General features: G+C 40.8%; 1 protein-coding gene across 1 annotated transcript in view; it reads left to right on the top strand.

The window, feature by feature from the left end:
- Window positions 1–24281, top strand: part of CA10 (carbonic anhydrase 10) — a 474049-nt gene that overhangs the window by 97604 nt on the left and 352164 nt on the right. The window lies entirely within an intron of this gene.

Genomic DNA, 24281 nt, shown 5'->3' with positions numbered 1-24281 from the left:
AAATCCAAGCAGCTCAATACTTCAGAGCAACTGCCTTCTCATCACCGACTCTTTGTCCTGTGAACAGAAAACTCAAACACAAACAATTTTGGTCCCTTCAGGGACACTGACAGGGAGAGGTGGGTGTGGGACTAAACTTTCCCAACAAACCTCCATCGGCTGTGGGGACTGGGAAGACTCTTTTGTCTGAGCACGCTTCCTCTTTGCACCCCACTGCCCTTTTGCCAGAGGCTGGCCTTTCACATGGATTGCCTTGCAAACATCTGCCATGTGATTCGGAAGGTGTCCACACCTTCCACAAAGAAACAAAGGAGTGATTCCTCTTTTTTGCACTCTCTTTTTTTGTTTCTTGTTGGCCTTAGCATTAGTCTTGCCGGCCTGAGCATTAGATAAGGCATCATGCACCTCTGAATCCTGTCCCATGTGTTTCACAGAGACAGGGGTAGGAGCTTTTCTCACCGCACCCACAGAGCTGGGGAATCCATCCCTGCCCTGCAGGTGGTGCCGTGCTGACCCACGGCCGCCCACAGCATCAGCCACAGTTGGGACATCATCCGAGACTGAGGGGGACCCGGTACCCCGGGACCCCTTGCAGCGGGGGAACACCCGCTTGTGATTGCGCTGTCCCTTTAAAATTGACAGATCGGCCGCAGCTGCCCCCGCCGCGCTGCTCCTGCTCGGCACGGGGGGAGATTGCAGCACTGGGAGGGGCGTGTCCCGCTTGCCAAGCGCTGCCCCCGCAGGCGCGGGGGGAGTGCCCCGATCGGCACAGGGAGGAGCGGGGGGGCTGGGAGGGTGTTCCAGCCCTGCATTCCCAAGCATAGCCGCGGCTGTCGCGCTGCCCGGCCTACCCTTTCTCAAGGGCGGCACCGGCCGCTGCGGGGGGGTTTCTTCTCGCTCCAGGGCCATGCGAGGTGGCCCTGGGCTGGCCCCTTCACTCCTTGGGGCCGCCCTCCCCCACGGGGGCTGGGCAGGGTGCATTGTCCGCCCCGGGCCGGCCCCGCCGTTTCTCGGGGCCATCCCGCCACTGACGGGCTGGGCAAGCCCCCATCCCCGCTCTGGCGGGACACTTGGCTTGTGGCCAAACTGCACGGACCTGTGTGTGCGGTGCAAGTCCCCGCTGCGGGGGCGCACGGCCGCCCTGCCCGGCGCCCCGGCACAGCGCAGCCCCGCGCCGCCCTGCCACATGGAACATTCCACCGACACCCCACAGTGCGGGCAATCCATGAAAAACACCCTGCCCCCCCAATCCAAGAGTGCTCCTGGCGCCTCCAAGGCCAGGAAAGCATGGTGGGGGAGGGAAGTGGGGGAGGCGATCTTTCGCCTCCGCCGCCGTTTTTTCGGCACAGGACTCGGGAGCGCTGATCTCTCCAGTCCCACGGGGCTTTCACAAGCCCCGAGGTTTTCCACACTCCAGCACCGATAAGGCGTGGGTGGGAAAGGGGTCTGCTCTGCAGAAGACCTCATGCCCGACTCAGCTGATGCGCTGAGCGCAGGCAGGCTTCCCGCCATGCTGCTGCGAGGAAGGGCGGTCGGCTGTCCCGCCCGTCTCCGAGGGGCAGGAACAGGAGGAATGACTCTACCGTCTTCCCTGGCACCCAGCCCGATGGGGCTGGAGCCGTCCTCAGAGCTGGAAAGCTGCAATTTAGGCAGCACCTTCTCCAGCCTGCTCCAGGTGGGTATGAGTTCCAAAAGCTTCACACTGCAATCTGCAAAGAAAACCTGGAGCAGATAGTCGCCCAAAGACTTCCACTCTGCTGTAGAAAAAACTTCTTCAAGGCTGCAAAAAAACCCATGAGTTCTAGCATAATAGAACAATTTCTGGAGAGCATCTCCAGGAAAGGAGACTTCTTCTCTCCACAAGACCTCAAGGCAAAGGTCCACCATGAGGATTTCCTCATCTGAGGAGGGTTTAGAGATCATTATCTTTTACCACGATTACCTCAGGCAGAGCAGGTACAGTCTCTCACTGGGCACAGAGGTCCACCAACGTGCAGTTCTCTCGCAGTCGGAGGTCACTGGTGTGACCTGTTCTCCCACGTCAGGAGTCCGTTCAGACACAGACAGTTTCCAGATGTGCTGTTCAGACACAAAGGGTCAGCAGATGTGACCCAGCTGCAGTCCAGACACGGAGGGGTCACCACTTGTGACAGGAGACCCTCTTCCCACACGTCCGGGATCACCACTTGTTACCCCTGCCCTTAGAGGGGCAACACGTTGCGACATGGGAGCAGACCTTCACAGAGGACGGCAGGCAGCAGCTTGGTGAAACATGGAATGCTCCCCTTTATTATCTGACTCCAATAGCTTATATACATTTTGTACAGAGGGCCAAGATTGGCCCAGAGAGGTTACAACCTCCTGACTCCATTGGTCAATATGACCATCAGTCAAATTCTCTCTCAGAGAACAAGAATGCAAAACATACAGATAAATTCCTAAGAATACAATATTGTTTATATGAAGCAGCGTGAGAAGCTGCTGCAAAGACTCAAACACTTGAAACCAAGAAATGCAGGGACGACAAATAACCACGACCCAGAAATATTGTTATCTGTGAATAAAGTGCTTTGTTTAGCATTACAGACTTTGAGTGGAACTGAAGTGTTCCTGTAATGAACCCACACATAATTTGACACCAACTAAACATCTTTGGTGACTTGTGAAACAAGACATTTCCACAGACTGTGCCTTTTGTGCCACTAACCCTCTTGTTAACAGGATTAAGAAATCAATAGTTTTGCTGTCAAGAGAATGCAAACGTTTCCAGAGATGTTGTAGGATATTTCTGCCCAGTGCTCCATTAAGAAATGAAGAGTGTGCTGACTGTGCTGTGTATTCATCGTGAGCTGTAACCATTTCACATCTCTGAAATTCTGGCAAGAACTGTTAGAATACAGGTTGTACATGATTAATTCAGAAAAAAAGATAAACTAACCCATAATATGAGTTAAGCCTAAAGTATAAACATGTACTGATGAAAATCCATGGATATATAGCTACAGTTCTGCTCTGACATTGCAAGTTTACATTGTTCATTGAATTAATACAGTGCTAAAAAAATCCCCAGTGCAGATCCTTGTAGATATGTTTGGGTTCAACTTGTCACATAACTGAGCTGACAGACTTCAGCTTTGTTGAACATCCACAAACCAAACCTATTTTCTCACAGCTGTCTGGAATGCCAGAAATCTGTGTTTTTAAAGTATTCCCATAAGATCCTGTTCCACTTCTCTGTTCGTCCTATCACTGAATGCGTTGTTTTATGCTCAGCTTCTCTTTGGTAAACAACTGACTGATTTGTTGATCAGAGAGGCACTTGCAGACCTGTCTTCTTGGAAATACAGGCATTTCTAGAGCAGCATATTATGCGAATTTTATAACTTTTTTTCCTAATATTCCAGTTTAAAATTGATAAACCTGATGCACATAGCCACCAACCCACTTCATCCCATTTAAAAATAATAATATTTAAAAATAAAATCCCAGCTCCCTCCAGTCCCTGCACCAGGTGCAGTTTGAGCACTCACTGCAGGGGTTGTTTCTGCCTGGCTTTGTCTCAGAGCAAGGTTAAAGACACAATGCAGATCTGGGAAAGGCAAACTAGGACTTAATCAGCAATTCAGCTTTTAGAACTCTGGCCTTGAAAGTAGAACAATATGAAGAAGGTCTTATGGAAAACAGAGGGGAAATGAAGGAAGAGCAGTAATAGAAAGATTTGGGGAAACTGAGCTATTACCCACCCCTTACCCAGTATTCAGGTTTCATTCCGGCTGTATCTTTATCTGCTGGGCAAAGAAACATCAGGAGAAGCTCAGTGGAAAAAACATCTCTGGGATAACTGTCCATTTTTTCCCTTCATTTCACCCATTTTCAGTGAAGCTTAGAGACCCAGCACCAAAACTTGACTACTAAGAGGCTTCCCCTTGTATCCAGATCTTCTGTCAGCTGGAAGACAACTTCTGGTCTCTGTAACCATGCTCAACCACCTCATGACAATACATTTCCCACGGCCAGAGTAGAGCACCACAGCTACAAATGAACACCTTGGCAAGTGAAACCCCCTTGTAAAGCTCATGTCCAGTTCCCTAGACAAAGGGGAACCTGTGACTGTGGATTTGATATTTTCTGACCTTGAGAATTGCTGAGCTCTTCTCAAGGAAAACTTTTCAACAGTTTTTCTTTTTCCCAAAACAGCCTTGTGTAAACAATATTCCTTTCCCATCACAACAGGTGTTGTTTGCTATTTCTGTTACTGAGCCAATGGAGGGGTGTCAGCCCTATGGACCAATAACGTGCCTTTTTAAAGTGAGAGAACCCTTAAAATAAATGGGAAACTGGACAGGAGCAAACACAGATCCAATCACTGTGATTAATGTTTCTCTGTTTATTTTGTCTAAAATGGCAGGTTATATAGTCTTCTAGATCATTTACAAATGCAGATACATTTTTGTTGGCACACAGCAGAAAAAGAATGTAAATAGATAATGTTTCACTTGTTCCTTAAGGTGGCTAAAGGGTTCACACTAATGACTATACTTATTAACACCTAGAAAACCCACTATCTCCCATTAACACCTTAATACCTAATTTTAACTGTGTCACAAACTTCACAAACCAATTTCTAAGTACACCACAGGCTTCACAGGCCTCAGAGTGAGGCCCAGGCTGGGTAGTTAAAACCTAATTCCAAAATATCTACACCTTTTTAGCCCAGCATATTATAAAAGGGCTGAATGAATTGTAAATAAACCTTCTGATTTCTGCTGCCTCCTGACTGGAGTCAGGCATCTTTATTTCGTGTCCTATCACAACATGTGTCCACCCAGGGGCTCACCAGCTCTCACAGCTGAGGATGTTCCATGTCAGTAACACACTCCCCACTTGTACAGATGGTCATTCAAGGCTCATTTCTTATTGTGTTCTCAAGTGCTTCCTCAGACCTCTCTCCACAGCAGATGAGCCCCTGGTGTTGGACTGTAAGAATTGTCCTGATGAAGGATCTCTCTTCACCTGCATCATCAGCTCCTCATAGTCCAACCAAGCCAAGAGAGTTTCTTATGTTTAAAAGGGAAAAAGGAATCTTTTCTCACTGTAATGACTCCAAAGCCAAGGGCAGGCCCTGAGATACCAGTGGCAAATCATTGCCCCCCTGAGCAAGATTTGACTTGACAGCCCTGTGTAAAAATCAGAAAAAAAGTCATGAGCTTACACACTCCACAGCTGCCACAGTACGTGTGATGATGGCAGATTAAAAAAAAAAAAAAAAATTAAGATTACTGGGAATTTTTCAGAGCTGAATTGGGAAAATAAAACCCACCACTATATAAGTTTGGCAGTGTAAAACTTTACAGGTATTTATGGAAATTCTTAGAATGCTGAAATGCTGATGAGCTGAAGCCACAGGTCTGTCCGCCTGGGTTTGCCCTGCTCATGACACTTGGGAATCAGCTGAATATTCCTAGTTTTGTCCATTTTAAAAACAAGTGTTTTGTCCATAAAGAGCAACATTAATTGGAATTCTGAACATAGAAATGTCAACAGTGATTCATCCAGTAGCTTCCTGTGGAAATACTCCTTTTTCAGTGCAACTGGCTGTGTGTTGCCTGTGCAGCCCTCCCAGTTTCATCTGAACTTCTTTCATCAGACTTTTTACAAAATGCTCTTCAAACGGCCAAGCAGGTGTTTACAAAGGCCTCGTTTCTAATAACTGGTTTGAAAAGCCACATATACTCATATGCTAATGTTTTTTAGCCATTACATCATTTTTATGTACTTTCTTCATCAGTGCTTCCTGAGAAAGCCAGTCTGTTTTTATCAAGGTTATTTTTCATTATGCTTCTATATTGGGATGCTTTCCTATGCATTTATATAGGTATAGCTTCTTTATATACTCACAGAGTATCATTAAAAAAAAAAGAAGTTAAATAAAAAGGTTGAATTTAGCCATGATCTCAGTTTTTGCAGTGCTTTAAAGTCACAATACTTTTATTAGCAGTGTTGCTGCCCAGCATGTTCAAGGAGAGGGGAGCAAAGGAAAGCTTTAGAGGCTGAAATCAGCATTAGAGGCTGAAATCATGTATACATCAGTGCATGCACAGTAGATATTAAGATTACTCCAGATTTATATGAATAGAAGAAAGAGTAGAATCTTCAATCCTGTGACCTCTGTCCACTGTTCTTTGTGCTTCTCTGCAGGCTGCTGCCATCCTTTAAAGTTGTCTGAAGCATCAGTTTGAGAAATCCATTTTCAGAGTGAATTGAGATGGCAGATAGCTGCAGGAAGGATTTTAACAGTTATTTAACAAAAAAAAAAAAAAAAAAAAAAAAAAAAAAAAAAAAAAAAAAAAGATGATAGAAGCAATTCTCTTTGGGAAATAGCTTGACATATTTCATAGCACCTGGCTTAATAGCTGTGATGCCCAATCCATGTTAGCACTCCCCAGGCACAGGAGAAACACAAATAGTGAGCAGCTGCTTTGTGGAGGCCACAAACACATCATCAAAAATTAAAACAGGGTTCAGGGGTTGTATAATGGAGATTTACAGAGCTAACAGCAATATCTGGGCCATTTTCACAAACCCCCGTGCAGTCAGGTTCCTTAGATAGGCTGCTGCTTGGCCTTATTTGATCCCTATAGCTTCTCTTGGACAAAGCAAAACACCCAAAAGTTTTAATTTGATACTCTGTGAGGGTTCTCACCTGGAAACAACACAAACACACCCTGGGAAGCCTGAATAAAATCTAAGGGTCACATTATGTCCTTTGGAGTTGAGGCTAAAAGAGGGAAATATGTGAGAAAAAGCTGTCCAAAACTGATTTTGACCAATTTTTCCCATTCCCTCTTACAAATAAGGGACACAGGGCCATTCCTTCCATCTGTTTTGAACCTGAAGCTTTATGGAAGAATTGTTTTCTTGATAGGAGAACCTTTTGAGATGCTCAGAAATTCCTAAACTGGGGCAATCTGCCTTCTTAGGAGGGTTAAAATAGAAGCATAAACTCTGCCTGCTCCTTCTGTCTTCTCCTGCATCCTTGGAGCACTTTAATCCAGATAGTGCAAGAGAGGAGGAGCAAGGACCACGACTTCCCAGGATTCAGCTCCTTTGTTTCCAGGCTACATCTGCTCCACAGAGCTATAGAATACAGGCATTAAAGCAGAAATGCTGTTTTTACTGCTCTGAGGAGTGTGGATCCCTGATGGCAATGTTTTTCCGTGGGGGGAATGGGAGAGGGAAGGGAATGCAGAGCAGGAATGAGGCAGGGAGGGAGCCCTGCTCAGGGCTGACACCCTCCCAGCTGGAAGGTGACTTTTAGAGTGCAGAAAAACAGCAGTGCTGGGAAGGTTCAGTGGGAAAGAAACTGCTGATGGAGCACACAGGTTTGGAGCTTTGGAAAAGCTGAGTGGCAATGTGTTGTCTGGATTAATCTGTAGGTTTTTCTCTTTCAGTTAGAAACTGGCCCCAAAGCAAATTGTCCAGGTCAAACAGGCCACAGTCTAAACAGGTTAAAATCAAATCTAGCTTTAATAAGCAAAAAGTGTAGCTCATCTTCACTGACATTTTCTTTGCTCTTTGCTTAAAAGGAGCTGGATTTTTATGGGACTGTTTTTTACTTAGTTATCTTATTTGTTTTTTAAGTATGGCTGAGTACAGAATGCTTGAAACATGCACTGGAACCATATTAAACTTTAACAAATAAAGTGGTAAAGTACCATAGGTTTAGTATTAAGCTAAAAATGTTAGGTCTGGAAAAAAGGAGTCAGTTTTCCATTTTCATTTACTCACATAACTTTAATAATTAATGTAGGTTTCTATTAAGGAAGACTTTGTTGTTGATGGAAGGGATAAAAACAGCATGCAGAGGGTCAGTGAGACCAATGTGACATGGTGCAGACTTGCTTAGTCACCAGCTCTTGTGATAATATAAACTTCAGAAAAACATACAAGTTCTGCATGAGAAGCCTTACAGGCTTTAACCTCTAATTTCTACACTTTGTCAGCAGAATGAATAATTGCTACCATTCTGCTTTTGTTTGTAATATTTCCTTGTAGTCCAAGATACTCTGCACCATTGAGATGGGATTCAAACACACGCAATAAATGAAAGCAAGCTGCCATGGCACCTTTATTGTTTCTGTAATTTCATCAGTTGACACTGGATGGGTGGGACAAGATAAAGAAAAATCCCCACACTGAAAGTTATGAGAGGGAATTTAAAACTTTTTGAACACCTGAGTTTGTTTCAAATGCTGATTCAAATTTAAGTCAAGTGAAATGTTATGTGTGTGTTCTGAGCCATCTCAATAGCTCCAGGTGCTGCTGCTGAGTGGTTTTGTTCCCAAGATGTTCACCCACAGCTCAGATAAGGGGAACCAGAGTCCAATTTAGCTCTAGATGTATTATAACAACAAAAAAATTCATCCTACCCATGGGCAGGGTTACAGGAGGCAGGATAGCAGATCCTGTGCCTGGCACTACATCCTGCTCAGAGGAGTAATGTATCACAGGTTCTTTCTCCTCAGGTAACAGTCCCAAGGCATGGCAATGCCTCTTCTCCTCCAACTGGCCACTTGAGTGACTCCTTAGAGAGTTTTGCAGGCTGTAAATGACAAGAAGGCAGTAAAATAGTAAAAGGAAAGACTAAGACTGTGATCCTGGATTACACTCTTGAGCCATAAGAACCATATACCTAGAATTATGGGAAGAAATAAATAGAAAATAGAGGCTGAATATCAGGAAAAACTTTCCAACAGTGAGAGCTGTAGCCTACTCCCACAGAATCTCCCACATGAAGCAGTTGATGCTCTCAGTACTTGAGAATCTCAAAACTGATCTGGGCAAAGTGTTCTGTGAGGAACATCCTGAAGAATTCTTGCAAGATGATCTTTTTTTCCTCACATACACAAGGCACTATGGCCTTGAGAGGAAACCCCCTTCCTCTACTTTCCTTGTCAGTGCTGCTCCTGAAGTCTGTTATTACATGAGGTTAGAAATATCCAGCTGAAATATTTAGTTGCTTTCTCACTACATGAAGTCTTCATCAACTGGTACTTGTAAGTGTCTGATCTACACAACACAGGGCATTTATTTTTCAGTCAGTAATTTCTCTCAGCACTTTATTTGCTCTTCCTAAAAACACGGGGCTTGTAACATTCACCTTAAATGCTTTAACCTAAAATGTTTAAGTGGGCTTTGTATTCTCTTTCAGAGTATTTTTTGTTCTTATTAATGACATTCCAGAAGCATCTTTATGCATTTATTTGCAGTTTGATTGTGCAAGTTGAGCCTCCATAGCACAGAATGTGACAGTTTTTATTGGGTTTTATTTTTATTTTTATTTTTATTTTTATTTTTATTTTTATTACTGAGTGCAAATGTAGAGTTTGTCTGCAATGTTACTGCTGCCTTGTAGTTCTGGGAGTTTTTTGTGCTCTGTCTTTTTAATGAGTGTGTGTAGTTTTTCTTCCAAACACCTCTTCTGCTGTTTACTGGAGTTGTGAAGTATTTACCAACTTCATGAGATGTGACCGATGAATAAGGAGGAAAAGGGACTTCATTATTTAAATTGCATGGAAAAATATGCACACTGTCAAAACAAGGAGTGTAGGATTGTATTTTCTCTTACACTCTACAAATCAGGAGTAATTGCATTGGAAATAGTGGAGTAATAGCTCTGTAAACCCAATTTAAATACCAGTAAAATCAGATCTCCCAATCTGATAAACAAGAATACTGAGGTTTAAAGATGACATTTTAATTTGAAAACTGTTTACCTTTTACTGGCTGCCAGCAAGGCTAGCAGTAATTAAAATTGGCATAAAGTATCTTCCAAATCCTGGTTATTTTCTTTCCTTTCACTACACTTTGTACAATCTATTTCTCATTTTAAGTGGATTTTTTTTTGCAGTAGCGATAGCATTTTCCTATTATTGCATTTATTATTCATTATTGTAGATATGATACTGCACCAATTGGCAAGGATCTCGGGGAATGTTTTCATATCAAATCTGGTTTTAAAGTTTCCTTACTAAAGCTGGGCATTTGGATTTGATTGAAGCGTGCTGAGATTGAGATTGCTTTGAGTCAATCACCATAAACTGAGTAATGCAACTCAGAGTACTCCAGATATGTGACAATGCAGCTGAGTTAATGATCTGATTCCTAAAGGGGGATTCAGCTCCTGTGGTTGGAAGTGTTGAGTTTCACTGAGGCTGCATCAATGCAGAGAGATGGACATTTCCAGAAGGAATTTGATGCAAAAAGATGGGTGAACAAATGTTACACTGTAGGTACCCTTTGCTCTCCCCTAAGTGTAATGGTAGAGAATACTATTAGTTTAGAGCAAGATAATTAAGTGTTAAATGGCAAAAAATAAGATTACTCAGAAAAGAAGTAGACAACACAAGCCATCATCTCAGAAAAAAAAGATCTTTTAGTCTTCATTTGGGTGCTGTTTATGCCAATGCAGAAGTATTTATGCTGTAGAGAAGGTAGCTGGTGAAACTGGTTATTTTGGCTGCCTTCCATTCCTGTCCAGGTGCCTTGAGCACAGTGTAGGACATGGTCATTGCAGCCCATGCTGCTGGGACTGTACAGCCTGGCCTTAAATCCTGACATAGAAATGTCTTTGAAATATTATGTAACTGAGAGAAAAAAAAAAAGCCTTAGGTAGATTCAGTTTGTTTTAAAAGGATCCAGTTTTTGTTTATTAATAATTTTATATCATTGCTGATGTACAGTGCAGCTTATAAGAAGACAAAGTGTTTTTACTCTCTTACAGTTATCTCAAGAAAAGAAAAGATAGCATTGAGGGTCATCAGATTATATTATACTTCTGTAGTTTAAAAGATTTTCCAATTTTATCTATTGATAAAATTACTTGGAGCTGGGGATTAAAGAGAAAGGTTTAAAGCAGAAAAGCTGATTTAAGACTGAAGATCTTTCTTAGCAGCATCCATTTAAAGTTAATCTTTGATCATCTGTGAAGCTGATTACCTAATATATAAAACCTATAAAAATTATCCTCTCTTTTATTATGCAATACAAATATTGTATTCTTTGAAACTCAGTTGCTCATGACTAAAATTCAGAAAATCTGTTAAGAAAACATTAGTCAGAAATGTAAGAGAGAGCTCCAAACACACCCCGAGGATGGAAGGAGGGGAAGGACAGAGGAAAGCTTTGTCATTGTCACTCTCAGCAGTGAAATGGGATCCCAGGATCACAGAGAGGGCTTGTAAGGCAGAGTTCCTACTCCAAAGATAGTGAAGGGTTTAACATTTAAATATGCAGGAAGTTCATTATATACTCTCACAGTCTGTCTGTTGATTACTCATCCTCTTCAGCCCAGACATGAAATACCCCAGATACTCCTTGATGCATCATTGTGAAAGTAAAAACAAAAACTGTGTTCAGCTCTCCAGAGTTTCTCACTGGACCTCCTCAATATTTGCTTCTTACAATCCCCTCAGTAACTGTGTGATTTCAGCCAACTCTGTTTCTCAAGTCCAGTTAACCAGAACAGCACCAACATCCACCTGAGGCCAAGAGCATCCCTGCAATCTCCTAACAGCAGAGCTCCGAAAATTATTCCACTGCAGGGTCTCTTCTGAGCATTTCTGCCTTTCAGGAGGTTTACACAGAAAGTAGGAGAAGTTTCCTGAAGTTTTCACATCCTCAGGTTTACTGTAAATGGAGGGATAGAATCTTTTTACTGAGTCCTCGAAACCAACAGAGGTGGAGGAAAGAAGATGGGCAACAAAGGCAGCAGTGCTGATGAGCAGAATCCAGGCAAAAATTAAACACCTCAAGAGTATTTTCTCAGTTTATAAATCACTTTGTCTCCATCCTTGCACTTTGTTTTACACACTTGTTTTAAATTATATAAGAACTTTAAAGTCCTCTCTGCTCCCATCCTGTTTGTATTCCAAAGGTTCAGTTAACAATGGTCTGTTCCAAATAAATTGAAGTCCAGAACAATCTTGAGCATTTAAGAAAGCTGCTGGGGCATCTCGTTTTCTATACCTTCAAAGTGCTATCTGTTATTTCCATTTATAAAGCAGAACAGAGGGCATAAAACTGAGACTTAGGGTTGCTTTAGCTGGAAGACAAAGTCTTGCTTGCCACAGATTAAGATTTCCCATTACCCAGACGTGAAACCTTTCCATCTGATTTATGTATGAAGCTGTGACAAGGTATTTGTCCTGCCTTCTGTCACACAGACCCATCAGACATTTGGGTTTCATGTCCATTATGTGGCCCTTAATTTGAAATTAAGGGACAGACTTTATTAGTCTTACATAGGCAATCTTTGGATAAGCATTTTGAGGGGACAAAACAATCTCTTTTCAACATCTAATTTGGACAAAAAAGATTTAAGTGTAGGATATTTCTGGGTAAAATATGTCACTGACTGATCAGCAAAGGGTTTTCGTGTTGTCAGAAATTGCAGCTGTTGAGGTGATTGCAGATTCCTCATTAAATGTGGCTTGGCTGGCACAAAGATTTGTCCTGGGAAGTGCATTTTCTGAACTCAGGTATGATTCAAGAGGGTGCAGAGATCCAGTCAAGGGAATCTTTAGTGTTGGACATGAGAATAATGTACTGCTTACAGGGCTTCAATCCATGAAAAGACAGAACAGGGTTCCCAGGTAGAGATTTCTGTTTTACATACTAAATTTTCCCTATGAGTGGGTCACTTTTGCTTTTTTTCTGCTTTCACACTTAACCTTTGGTTTTTGATGACTTTAGGAGACTTGCTATCAAAGAGCATTAAATTCAATTTCATGGCGTTTGTGAGACCTGTTTTCTCAGGAAAAATGCTGCTTAAGGCATAAAGTTACTGTCACATCAGAACAGAGGTGAAAATGCTGATCTGTTTTGTGAATGATTTGATCTGTTTAAAGAGTTCCTGTTTTAAATAGCCCAAATAATTCCATTGGCTTGCTTAGAGAAATAAAATCTAATTTACAGTAATTAAAGCACTAGCCTGATTAAAAATTATCTCCATCTTCCTGTATTTAATACCCAGCAGCTTTACTGCTGCTGAGGCAGTATTGGTTTACACAGAGAAGGGATTGCTCTGTTGAACAGACAAGTTCAGCAGCAGATAAAAAAGGGGAAACCGGAGCAGCTGGAAGTGAAAAAGAAGTTGATAATTTTAAAAGTATTTTTTTTTAATCTAAAAGTAGTTTTTTAATTTTAATTTAAAAGTAATTTTTAATTGAGTTTATTTGACCAGCAATACAGTTTTGTGGGAGAAAAAGGGAGAATATCCTTCAGAAATAGCTCAAAGTGCTGGAGGGTTTTTTCCTAATGCATGAGATGGAACTACAGCAAACTGCTGGAGGCTCAGAAAGTTCCATCCTGTCCTGGTACAGGTCTTTTACAGGGAAATTTTGGGGGGATGCTTTTGGATCCAACTTCTATGTCTGCACTTATGACCACCAAACCAAACCAAACCAAACCAAACCAAACCAAACCAAAAAAAAAAAAAAACTGGAGCAGTGCCAAGGTTTTCCAAGGGTGTTGACCCCCAAACTCCAAAAGGAAATGTTAAAATTTGCTATTACTGTTTTAGCACATCATATTTTGTAAGTGGAAGAAACAAGTGGCAGTTGTTGAATAGAGCCCTAGAATTTCATTTCTTTAGGAAGGGATGGTACTATGGTATCTTTCTGGAATGAAAATGTATAAAAACTTTGTCTTGAGGCATAAGTTATGACCTATTAGCACAGAAAATTTTAGGTAGAGAAGGGGTATTAATCTTTATTATTTCAATAGGAGAGGAAAAAAACCTTTTAACCTTTTAGATTCCCATTCTAACTTTCTGTATTCCTTTTGAGATTTAGATTTAGGCTTTTTTTCTCTTGAACACTAATAGAAGTTGTTGGAGAAGAATTACTACAACACTGCACTGTAGTGTTGCATGCAAGTTCTTACTGTTCTTTCCAGAGGATCAGATTCTGTCAATTATATTTTATTAATTACAGCCTTGCAGGAACCTTACAAAATCAGAGGCATTTCAAATATTTGTGTGGAATTCAAGCCACCATCTCATTAAGTTGTTAAAAAACTCTTCTTGGAGAAAGAACAGCAAATAGGCTGAAGATATTTTTACCATCTGCAGCAGTTATCTAACTGTAACCATGTTTCATGTTTCAAAGGAATGTAAAGGATGCTTTTTTTGAGTGAATTGGGAGTTCATTAGTTAGAAACAATATCCCATGTCCCAGAGTCACAGATCCTACGTAATACAGAGAGTAAAAGGAGATACATAACCTCAGAGGTACCTTATTTTTTTTTCTAGATTTCAGTTTCCAGTGAGTAAAAAAAGCAAGTGCATTGTGCCATGTTACATTGTAAACTGGGAGTATATTAAAAATAAATCATTCTCATGCATCATATCCTGCTTTTTAAAGGAAAAATATGCATTAAAAAGATTTGTTCAATCATAGGTCTGCCTTTTAGCATCACAGATCAATGTCTCTGATTAAGTTGTGCTCTATAGATTTCTGCAGTCAAGTTCGTCAAAGAACCCATTTCTCTTCCTCTAATGATGCTTGAACCCAAAGTTCTTCTCTGAAGTGCTTTAATTTTCACTTGGTCATTACAAGAAGACAGTAACTTAATGAACTGCAAATAGGAAACGAAAGTAACATAAATCATTTTTGCCTCCTTTTTTTGTGATATTAGCATAACACTTCTTTCATCATTTTAATGCCTCCAGTGTTTTCTGCACTTATGATGGTGAAAAATTAAATTATGCTGCATTTTTTTGTAATCCAGAGTACCAATAAAAATATCAGATCATTAGAATAATCAAGATAAATTAATGCCAGCAAACTGTAATATTATTTTGCATTGTGCTACAGGAACTGTTAAAACTGAGTTTCCTGCTGAGATAAAAAAACATTTAACATTTATCATAAAGAATCAGTAAAAATTTGTAAACTATTCTTCTGTGAAGACTTGCTCCAAAACACTTATTTGAAAAATCGAAGCCACTGGTGTTTTGCCGTGGTGCTTCTGACTGAAGGTAATATTCAGTGCTCTAAAATGAGACAGGAATTGAAAATTTTCTTTTTTTTCTGGCCTCCTGTTCCTGGCTTAGTTTTTTATAACCTCAAAAATCATGTTGCTCTTATATTTTTCTAAAACAGCAACTAAGTCAATCATGCCAAAGAAAATACCTGAAAATCTAAAAAAAAAAAAAAAAAAAGCATGAATCATATCCAAAGGTAGTAAAAAGCAGAGTGAAAGGATAGAAATAATTGGTGATGTCCTTTTTCTGGGTTCAGTGCACTGCTCTGGAATCTGTTGCACTGTGGGCAGTTGGGAGCCAGCAGAAAAGGAGGATTTCAGAGACAACAAACAGGCTGATGTGCTTTGGAGACAACACAGGGGCACTAAACCCTGGCCATGTTTGGAACGTTGTGCAGCCTCACCTGCAAAACCCCCCCAGGATTTTTGAGAAAGTCACTTTGTTTCAGAGTCAATAAAACATTTCTGCGAATTCCTCACCTCTATTCTGTGCAAAAGTCTGTACTAATAGCAATAAAGAAAAGGCAATGCCACAGGGTAGGAGGGCAAATACTGCTTCAAAATACAAAATAATGATATGAAAATAAAATAATGAGTGTGAAGCACTTGTCCTTTGCTCCAAGGGAGTTCTCCATTGTACACCCAGAGAGAAGAGCCACTCCTGCTGCCAACTCTTCCCTCACTCACCCTCCTCATTCCCTCTGTGCTCTAAAACCAAAGGTGAAATTTTCTCTGACAGTCTTTTTTTTTAATGCCACACGAATTTTGCATTTTTTTTTTTGTTCCTACAAAAATCTGCCTATTAATGAAAAATCTTCAATCTATTAAATTAGAATATATTCTCAGTACCTCTGGAGTGCCTTTTTAAACTCCTGGGTGTTGCTTATAGGGGATGAGGTCTTTGCACTTGCTGTGTTCTGGAAAGGCTCTGACATATATGTATAAATAAAATTAATATTTCTGGTCAATGGAGACTCCTAACCTTTTTTTTTTTTTTTAATGGAATTAAAAGATGGATTTAATTGCAAATGAATGATTCAAAATTATAATTTATACTTTTGCAGTGTAATGGTTTGGAAACAGTAAATGTTTTTAGCAGAAGTGCTCAGTGAAAACTGAAAGTAGTGGGTAAAAAGGGATTTTATGTAACTTTTGGAAAATAAGACTTTTCTGAATTTGGCACTGCCATACTTCACTCTATCTGAAGAGCATCCTTATAAAACCAGAATGGAGAGAAAATCACTGCAGTAGCTCTGCAAACGGGTCCCCCAGGGGCTTTAAGCATTTGTTATTATACACAGAATAACACTTAGGGTACTGAGCATCCTCAAAATGAAGGAATAAATCCTTAACAGGCAATCCTGGGCAATCACAGATACAGGTAATTCTCCAGCAATAATAAACTGTGTAGCTTCATATGCTTTAGTGCCTTTTATGCATTTCTTTCTTCATTTATTTTAGAAAATTATCTTATTTCAGTAGTAGCTCCAACAGGAGCTATTGCAACAGAATATTGCAACAGAGTATTAGGCAACAGATGCCTCTTAGTCCTGGTAAAACACCTTTAAACATTGTGTGATTTTGAACAAACATAATATTTTGAACAAACATAAAGCTACTTGAGATTATAGTTCAGGTTCATGAAACTCTCTACAAATGTAGGATAAAGCAGGTCTTTATTAGACTTCTCAGTTGCAAAGAGACAAATCTGTTACTCTTGCTCCCTCCTGGGATTTGCTCTAATAACCATCAGAGGAGGAGAAGAAGATCTTTTGCCTTTTAATTACATACAAATCACTGGCATTATCCAGCTTTATTTAGGACTGGGCTCTAATCCTAAAACATAAATTCCATCATTAAAAAGTTATCATTACTCTTTGTGTATTTCGTGCAAGTGACAACTTTCTTTCAGCATTAAAATTTCATTTTCAGAAATACATGCACTAGCAACTGCAGTGGTCACTGTCAACCAAAAGTTAAGAAATTGCAGTTCTCTGTGTCACTCTGTTGTCATTATCACAGAATTATAGAATGTCTTGGGTTGGAAGAGGCCAACAGAGTTTCACTTCTGAACTGCAAGTTTTAAGTGATAAGGATTTATTCCAGATTTAACTGCATTTTACTGATTCTGCAATTTAATAATGTCAATGATTTAATTTAATTTTCCTGACCAGCCCTTGTGGAGAACTGGCCAGGACTCTGGCTGACAAACCAATGCCCCTACCTCGTGTTCTGACAACAAATAAATGCTGCTGTGGGCACCTGATTCCTCTCACACATTACACTGAAAAGGACTAATATTTTCTGGTAGTAACTCAAAGTATAATCTATGGAAAATACACTTGCTCGTGTAATTGCAGACAGAGCTTGTCTGATGATACCTGTGGAGTTTGTAGTCACAAGAAAGCAGAATAATTCATAGAATCATAGATGGATTCAGGTATTGTCTTGGATCCCAACCAATATTCTTGGCTCCTTCTTATTAAAATACTATTTTGCTGACAAACTGAGATGACAGCAATGAAATGGGCGATGGCAAAATCACAAAATATCCAATGCGTTTTCTGCGCTGTGCTATCTATGTTGTAAATAAAAATTAAAACTAAAACGAATGAAGTGAGGCCACTTCTCTTGTCATATTTAATGCTGCAAGAAAATAGCCTTGGTTTGAAACCCTCTCAGGTCATCCTGAGGAGAAACAAGACGTGCCTAGAAAATTTCCAGCTAGAAGGAGTGTTAGTGTAGAAACACATAATCACAGAATGATTATCTGTGGGTGCTTTTATTGAAGAGCTCTGGGAATCAGGGTACAGGGCACAGACCCAAATCTGACTCCCACGTGGATTTGAGATGGACATGTTTTTATACTCTTTTGTTATATAACTATATAATATTAATTATTAACCCCATATTGTTCTATTGTGTACATTGATCTTATCCAAGCATGAATTCTTGTAGTTTTCATCAGGCACCCCAAATATCGTTTCTCATGATTCTTAAACAATAATCATATTCAAGTACCAAATGATCATTACATTTAACAATCATATTTAACAATCATATTTACCATATGATGATGATGCAGGTGCAGTTTCCCATGATCCAGTAAAGACAAAGCCCAACCTTCATTCCCAGGGCCTGCCCAGCCCTGGTTCCCTTTCCCAGGCCTATCCAGAACCAACTTTTCTTTCCACCTCCCCTGAATCTATTGTATACAATTCCTATGATTTTTAAAAACATTTTAACCCTGTTATCAGAAGGGGAAAAACCTCTCCTCATTCCCTTATACCCATCTTGCACCCTCATCAGGCAAGTTAACAGAAGTTTTGAGCAAATACCTCTCCCTTGTTTTTTGTTCATCCTCCCTGAGAAGAAAAAATCCCAACCTCTTCTTTCTGGGGAATAGAGTTTGCATTAATTGCTGCTTCAAACAGCATATGCTTAAACATGGAAATTCAGGCTGAGACAGTAATGGAAATCTTGCCCCCAAAAAGGCAACAACTTCTCTCATGAGGATTCTAGTGCAAAATAAAAGAGACAGGGAAAATATGCTATGGGGAACATAAAGAATCGACTCCAAACAAAATGTGTTTCAGAGATTTCCCACAAGGCATCAGCAACTTCTTAATACAGCTCATTCCCAAATTCCTCCAGGGAGCCAGGAAATAAAGGCAGCTCACTCTGCATCTCCACAGGTCCATGGGAAGGAGAATATTAAAATGCCCATGAGGATGCAGAGAGGTGCCCAGAGCTGCCCCAGCAGCCCAGGCACAGTTATCAATTCATTGCCTTTCAGTCTGACAATCGGGGCTGAGCAAAGGTCAGAAGTCCCTGGTAGTGCTGGGGACCATTCCCTAATTGAAATCTGATGGCAACCAAGCCCTGGGTGCCCAGGACTGGAGTCAGGGGTAGCTAAATGAGCACAAAGAATTCTCCTGGCACAGCACTGTGCAGTCACCTCTCACTCCCCAGAAACTTATCCCAACCCTCCCAATTCAGCAGCAGGGCAGAAATCCTGCATTGAAAGGGCTCTGCAGCTGAAACCAGGCTGTAACAATAACTTCACATTTGGAAAAGGTATGTTTTTCTCCTTTTTATGCTTATTGCTTCAGTTTTAAACAACTGTAATGAGAAACTGGAAGCAAAGAGTGAGTAAGAAGGAAAAGGCCTAGTGCAGGGCTGAATCCAACTATGTTAAAGATTAAATTCTTTCTACAATAAATGGGTTTTTGCAAGCTCTGGAGCAGAAAATCTGATTTGTCAAGATCATCCACAAGAACTCATCAAACAAAGTGGAACATAAAGGATTTTTTTTTTTTAAATAAACCTCCTTACATGGAAACATGAGATCTTTCCAATTACTGTTTTCTCAGAGTTTAAAAAAAAATACAAACCCTGTCCTAAATTTAAAGACTTTACACTGTCAAATATCTCCTGAACTTGAAAGGTAGCAACAAAAAATCCATACAAATACAAAATGCACAGTCATTCCAGATTCCTGTGGGAGTAGCATGATCACCCACATTTCTTTTAGGGGTTTTGGCTGAAAGTGATTAAAAGTATTTTTTATTTTTCATAGTATTTCATATAGGGCAACAACAAGGCGAACGTGTATCCATGTGTGTATGAATATCCTAAATGTACTTTATTGTTAATGCCAAAAAAGATGACAAGAGAAGGAAAACTAATGAACATCTGTAAGTGACTAGAGTTGGTGACTACACACACAAGCCAGAGTGGGATTTTCCTCAGGTGAAGAAGGATAATGTATCAGTATGAAAGAAAGGTTTATGAATTAGATGTGAAGTCCTAAATAAGAAAATACTGCAGAAGGAATAATTATGTTGGAAATATTCATAATGGTTTGGAAAACATCCACTGAAATTATCATGTCATTCCTGATGCATCATATATTGATAATTCAAGGCTATCATAAAATTATATTTTTAGGATAAAATAGATGTCTTTTCTTCCTATTCCTTATGACTAAAGTCAGAAAACTTCATATGTGTAGACAGATTTAGGTAGATTTTTTTAAAAACTTGGGCATCAAATCTCAACAGCCTAATGCTAACCAGTTCTCTTGCTGAAAAATGAATGAAAAGTCAGTGACTGAATAAGGAATTAGTCAACATGAAGCCTGCTAGAATCTCCTACCTGAGGACATTCTTTTATGCCATAGTCATCAAGCAGAGCAGTGAGGAGTTGTGTTTTCCTTCACTGTCAGTTAAATACCAGAACATGATATTTCCTCAAAAATCCCACATATGGGGTGTTCATCTGCACACTGAGCTGTGCTGAGTCTCCAGCAGCTCTAACTGTAGACTGGCAATGCACATAAACCTGTAAAAATCCCTTTCCTGCCCAGGAAATGTCTCTGCACTGGCAGCCTGCAGCTGCTGGTGCCTCAGACCAGCTCTGGCTGAGGAAATGCAGGCCTGGGGGATCTTGTATTCCAGCAGCATCCAACTGCCAGAGCCCATTCTGTGGTGCTTTGAAGCCTGGGCACCCAGCTGTGAGACAGGGATTCCAATGGCATGGAAAGAAAGTTTGGCTGCACTGAAATCCATGGTGGATATATATCTATATATATATATATAGATATATATATATATAAAATTTTTTTTAATTATTATTATTTTTTCAGCAAAGCCAGGATTTCACTCCTGGCAGCTGCCAAACTGCTGTTTGTATGGAATTGTTTTCCTACTGAAGAGTGCTGATTTGGGGTGGGAGGAGGCCGTTTCTCCTGGAATTTATTCTGTAACTGAGCCAAACCTAGAGAATTAATCTCAAGCAAATCACTTCCACCTTTAATTTCCAAAGGAAACTTGTAATCTTGCCTTGCCTAATGCCAAGGAAACGAGGCTTCTTTTTCAGAAAACAAAAACCTCAATTTGGACACAATTTGCAAGCCAAACCAAGCTGTTAGAAAGGGGAGAATTGATGAAGTTGTGCACTGAGCTGTCAGCAGGCCCTAAGGAAAGGGTTTGCATCCAGATCTGTGAGGAGTCAGCAGTCAGCTCATGCTCCTATTAACCCAAATACTGCTCACTGACAGAGCCATGGATGCAACATGAAAACTGGAGAGCTCCTGGTGTGCAGCTTTATGTGCTGGTCATTAAAGAGTCTGGCTGGAGCTGGAGGCTCTTGGCTCAGGCTCAGCTGCTGTGGATTCACAGGAGTGTGTCCTGGTGGCACCAGCAAAATCTGGCTTGTCCCCATCCCTCCTGCAGTCCATGTGCAGCACAAAGTTAAGCAGCCCTCAGACAAGAGGAGGGAAGCAGTTCTATATCTGCAGCCACACAGAAAACTGCTAAATATTAAGAATAAAATCCAGTTTTCTGTGCCAGTGAGAAGGTGGAGGAGCCTGTCATTCCCCCACAGTTGCCATGGCCTTCTTGCACCTGCACCCTGCAGCTCCAGACAGATTACAGCAGAAATATTCCAAAGCTACAAGGAGGAATCATATTTTTAAGGACCCGTTTGGCATTGAAACCCCTTCTTTTCTACTGGAAAAGCCACTTGTACGTGTCAAAGTGCAGCTGGCAAGTTTGGTGACCAACACCTGCTTTTCTGCCACCATGGGGCACTACCACAGTCATCTTCTTTCCTGTCCATTGCACAGTGGGGTAGTCTGACATGATGGAATAAATGTTTGTGCAAGTTTAGAATCTGAGAGGTTTTTTCTGATTTTATTTTTTAATTGTTTCAGTTGGGGAAGACTAATCCCAATGCTATTGGGAGGGGTTTAAAATGTTCTAATACCTGGATTTGATTTTCAATTTTGTAGGCAATCACTTTAATGTTAATAGGCTACTTTTCCCTGTTAGGGTTAAATTCTGAAAGTATTATTAAAATAGGCAGGTATTTTCCTTCCGTAGGCCCTAGTTTGTCTTGTGATTTCATGTCTGTATGTAACAATTCACAAGTACACTGATATGAATACTTATTATTCCAACAAATAGGCTATTTATTTCTGGATAGGGTTATCCAAACCTAGTAGACAATACATCAGACCAACTCACTGGGGTTGATTTGAATTTTATTAGAGTGTTGACCTCTGAGTTTTCTGTACACCATGTCATCCTTGCTGCAAAGGAAACAGCAGAAATTCAGCATCTGGCTTTATTTAGTTGCACCCACAGTGGATTTTGCAATAAATGTATTTGCTACTAAATGCAATAACAAACTATAATTTTATTGAAGAACTTTAGGCAGCCACCACTTCTCTGAGGAAAGAAACTATCTGTGGAAAAAGACGGCCCAAGTTTAGAACGTAGGAGCAAACTGGTTGATTGCTGCTTTAGTACTTCAGTTGCCATTGGAATAATAATTATAACAGAACTGATAAACTAGTTTAGGGGTACTAGAAAATGGCTTGAGCAGACTTTAAAAATTATTAAACTGGTGGAGCACACAATAGCAGACTGTGTTATGGTGATACTGGTTTGGCATAATGTGCAAACAGAGAATGGCAACAATCAATGGGTTTGACACTTATTTCCGTATGGTCCTTCTGAGCTTGACTGTCCGGCTAGCTCTTGCTCTTCAGATACCATACGAACGAGTTAATCCTTTGGGTCCAAATTTCAGACAGAGTAGTGAACTTGCTTGGAAGAATGGAGCAGACTCACACTTGGTGTTGCTTAAGAGGGTGTATTCAGGGCGAAGGCCCAGGTGGTCAAAGTGTGAGTGGAGTGTGGAAGTGCTGGCTTGCCCTTATCAACATGGGCGTTGCAGATGGAAATGAAGAGGAGGGGTTTAGGTACAGGGAGGCTGGACTTCGACATGTAGGGGAAAAGGGGGTGTGAATGATACCCAAGGCCGGGCAGAGCCACCTGGCTTCCAGAGCCATCAAGTACTTGGGAGTCCACAGATAACATACAAAGTTATACAATGGCTTACAACGGCCTTGGCCAAGGCTGTTAAGAGATACAATAGGGATGGCTCGGACCTATTATGGGAAACGGGGGGGGGGAGGGGGGGGGGGGTGTGGATGAACACTTAAAGAAACTTAATACCAAAAATTACGAACATTCTAGAAAACCCAAAATGCACACTGCTACACCTCCCCCTTTTCTGTATTTTTAAAAAAGGGATGCTTTGTAATTTGATGAGGTGGATCTTCATGCTTGAAGTCCAAAACTGCATCTTGCTCAGGAACAGCAAACTGTTTTTTTGTTGGCTGTTCTTCATCTTCTTCAGGATCTGCATGCAAGGCCACTTAGTTTTATTTCAGGGAGTGCAGTGCCATTAGGGAATGGTTTACAAATTATTTTTGAAATTTTACACTTAATAAAACAAAAACAATTAAATCAAAATGTTATAAATGCAATGGCAAATATCGGATTAACAAAGAGACAATTTATTAATAACACGATATCGATCACCAATAAAAGAGAAAACCACAAAATAGGAAATTAGCAGCGCCGCACCGGGTGGATAGGGGTCTGCACACCAGGGTACAGGTCGCCCAAATCCACCCCGAACGATTCTCAGTCCACTGTTTTATAGGATTTTTCTGCCCTGAGGCAGTCCAGGTGTCCAGGATGGGCCAAATAGTCCAAATTTCTTTTCGATGGCCTTCCCGGATCTGCCAAGTCCCGTTGATCCATTCCGGGAAGGTCTTTTCTTATGCCAATTGTACCAGTCAGTCTTATGTTGATTCCAATATGCATATCGTGCCAGGACATTGATGAAATCTGCATCGTCGTCAAGAAGGAATTCTCCTTGCATTGGAAAGGATGCGATTCTTATCGGGGCTGGCTAGCGTCTTTGTTCAGTCTGATGGTCCTTGTCCTGTTTCGCAACTGGAGCCGTGGAGGCTGAGGATACAGATTGCTACCTACTGGACTTTACATTTTATTAACATCATTCTTATTATACATTGGATTATTATTTTATACAAGAATTTTTACACCAAATTTATCACAGTCCCCTGTCTAATAATTCATCAAATTAAAAATTCATATTCTTTGTTTATCCTGACCTTAACTCCAAATTGAGGTCACATTCTTCCCAGTCCTCTTGTGAGGATTCATCACCTGGGTGGAGTTTTTGTCCCTCTTCAAATCTCCTCAGAGCTGCCACAGCCGTCCCATTCCCTTTATCCTCCTCTAGCTTCATTAGCTTGGACACTGTTTTCCCTTGTGCGGCTTCTGGGTCTATGGGAAGGGAGGCTATCTGCATCCCTTGGACGACTGAATGAATCAGTCGGATGAAGCAGGGGATCA

The sequence above is a fragment of the Zosterops lateralis genome (genome assembly GCF_965231275.1).
Source record: "Zosterops lateralis genome assembly, chromosome: 18".
In the NCBI taxonomy this organism is placed as follows: Eukaryota; Metazoa; Chordata; class Aves; order Passeriformes; family Zosteropidae; genus Zosterops; species Zosterops lateralis.
The sequence above is the reverse complement of the archived record's forward strand: the minus strand, read 5'-3'. Positions and strand labels throughout refer to the sequence as shown.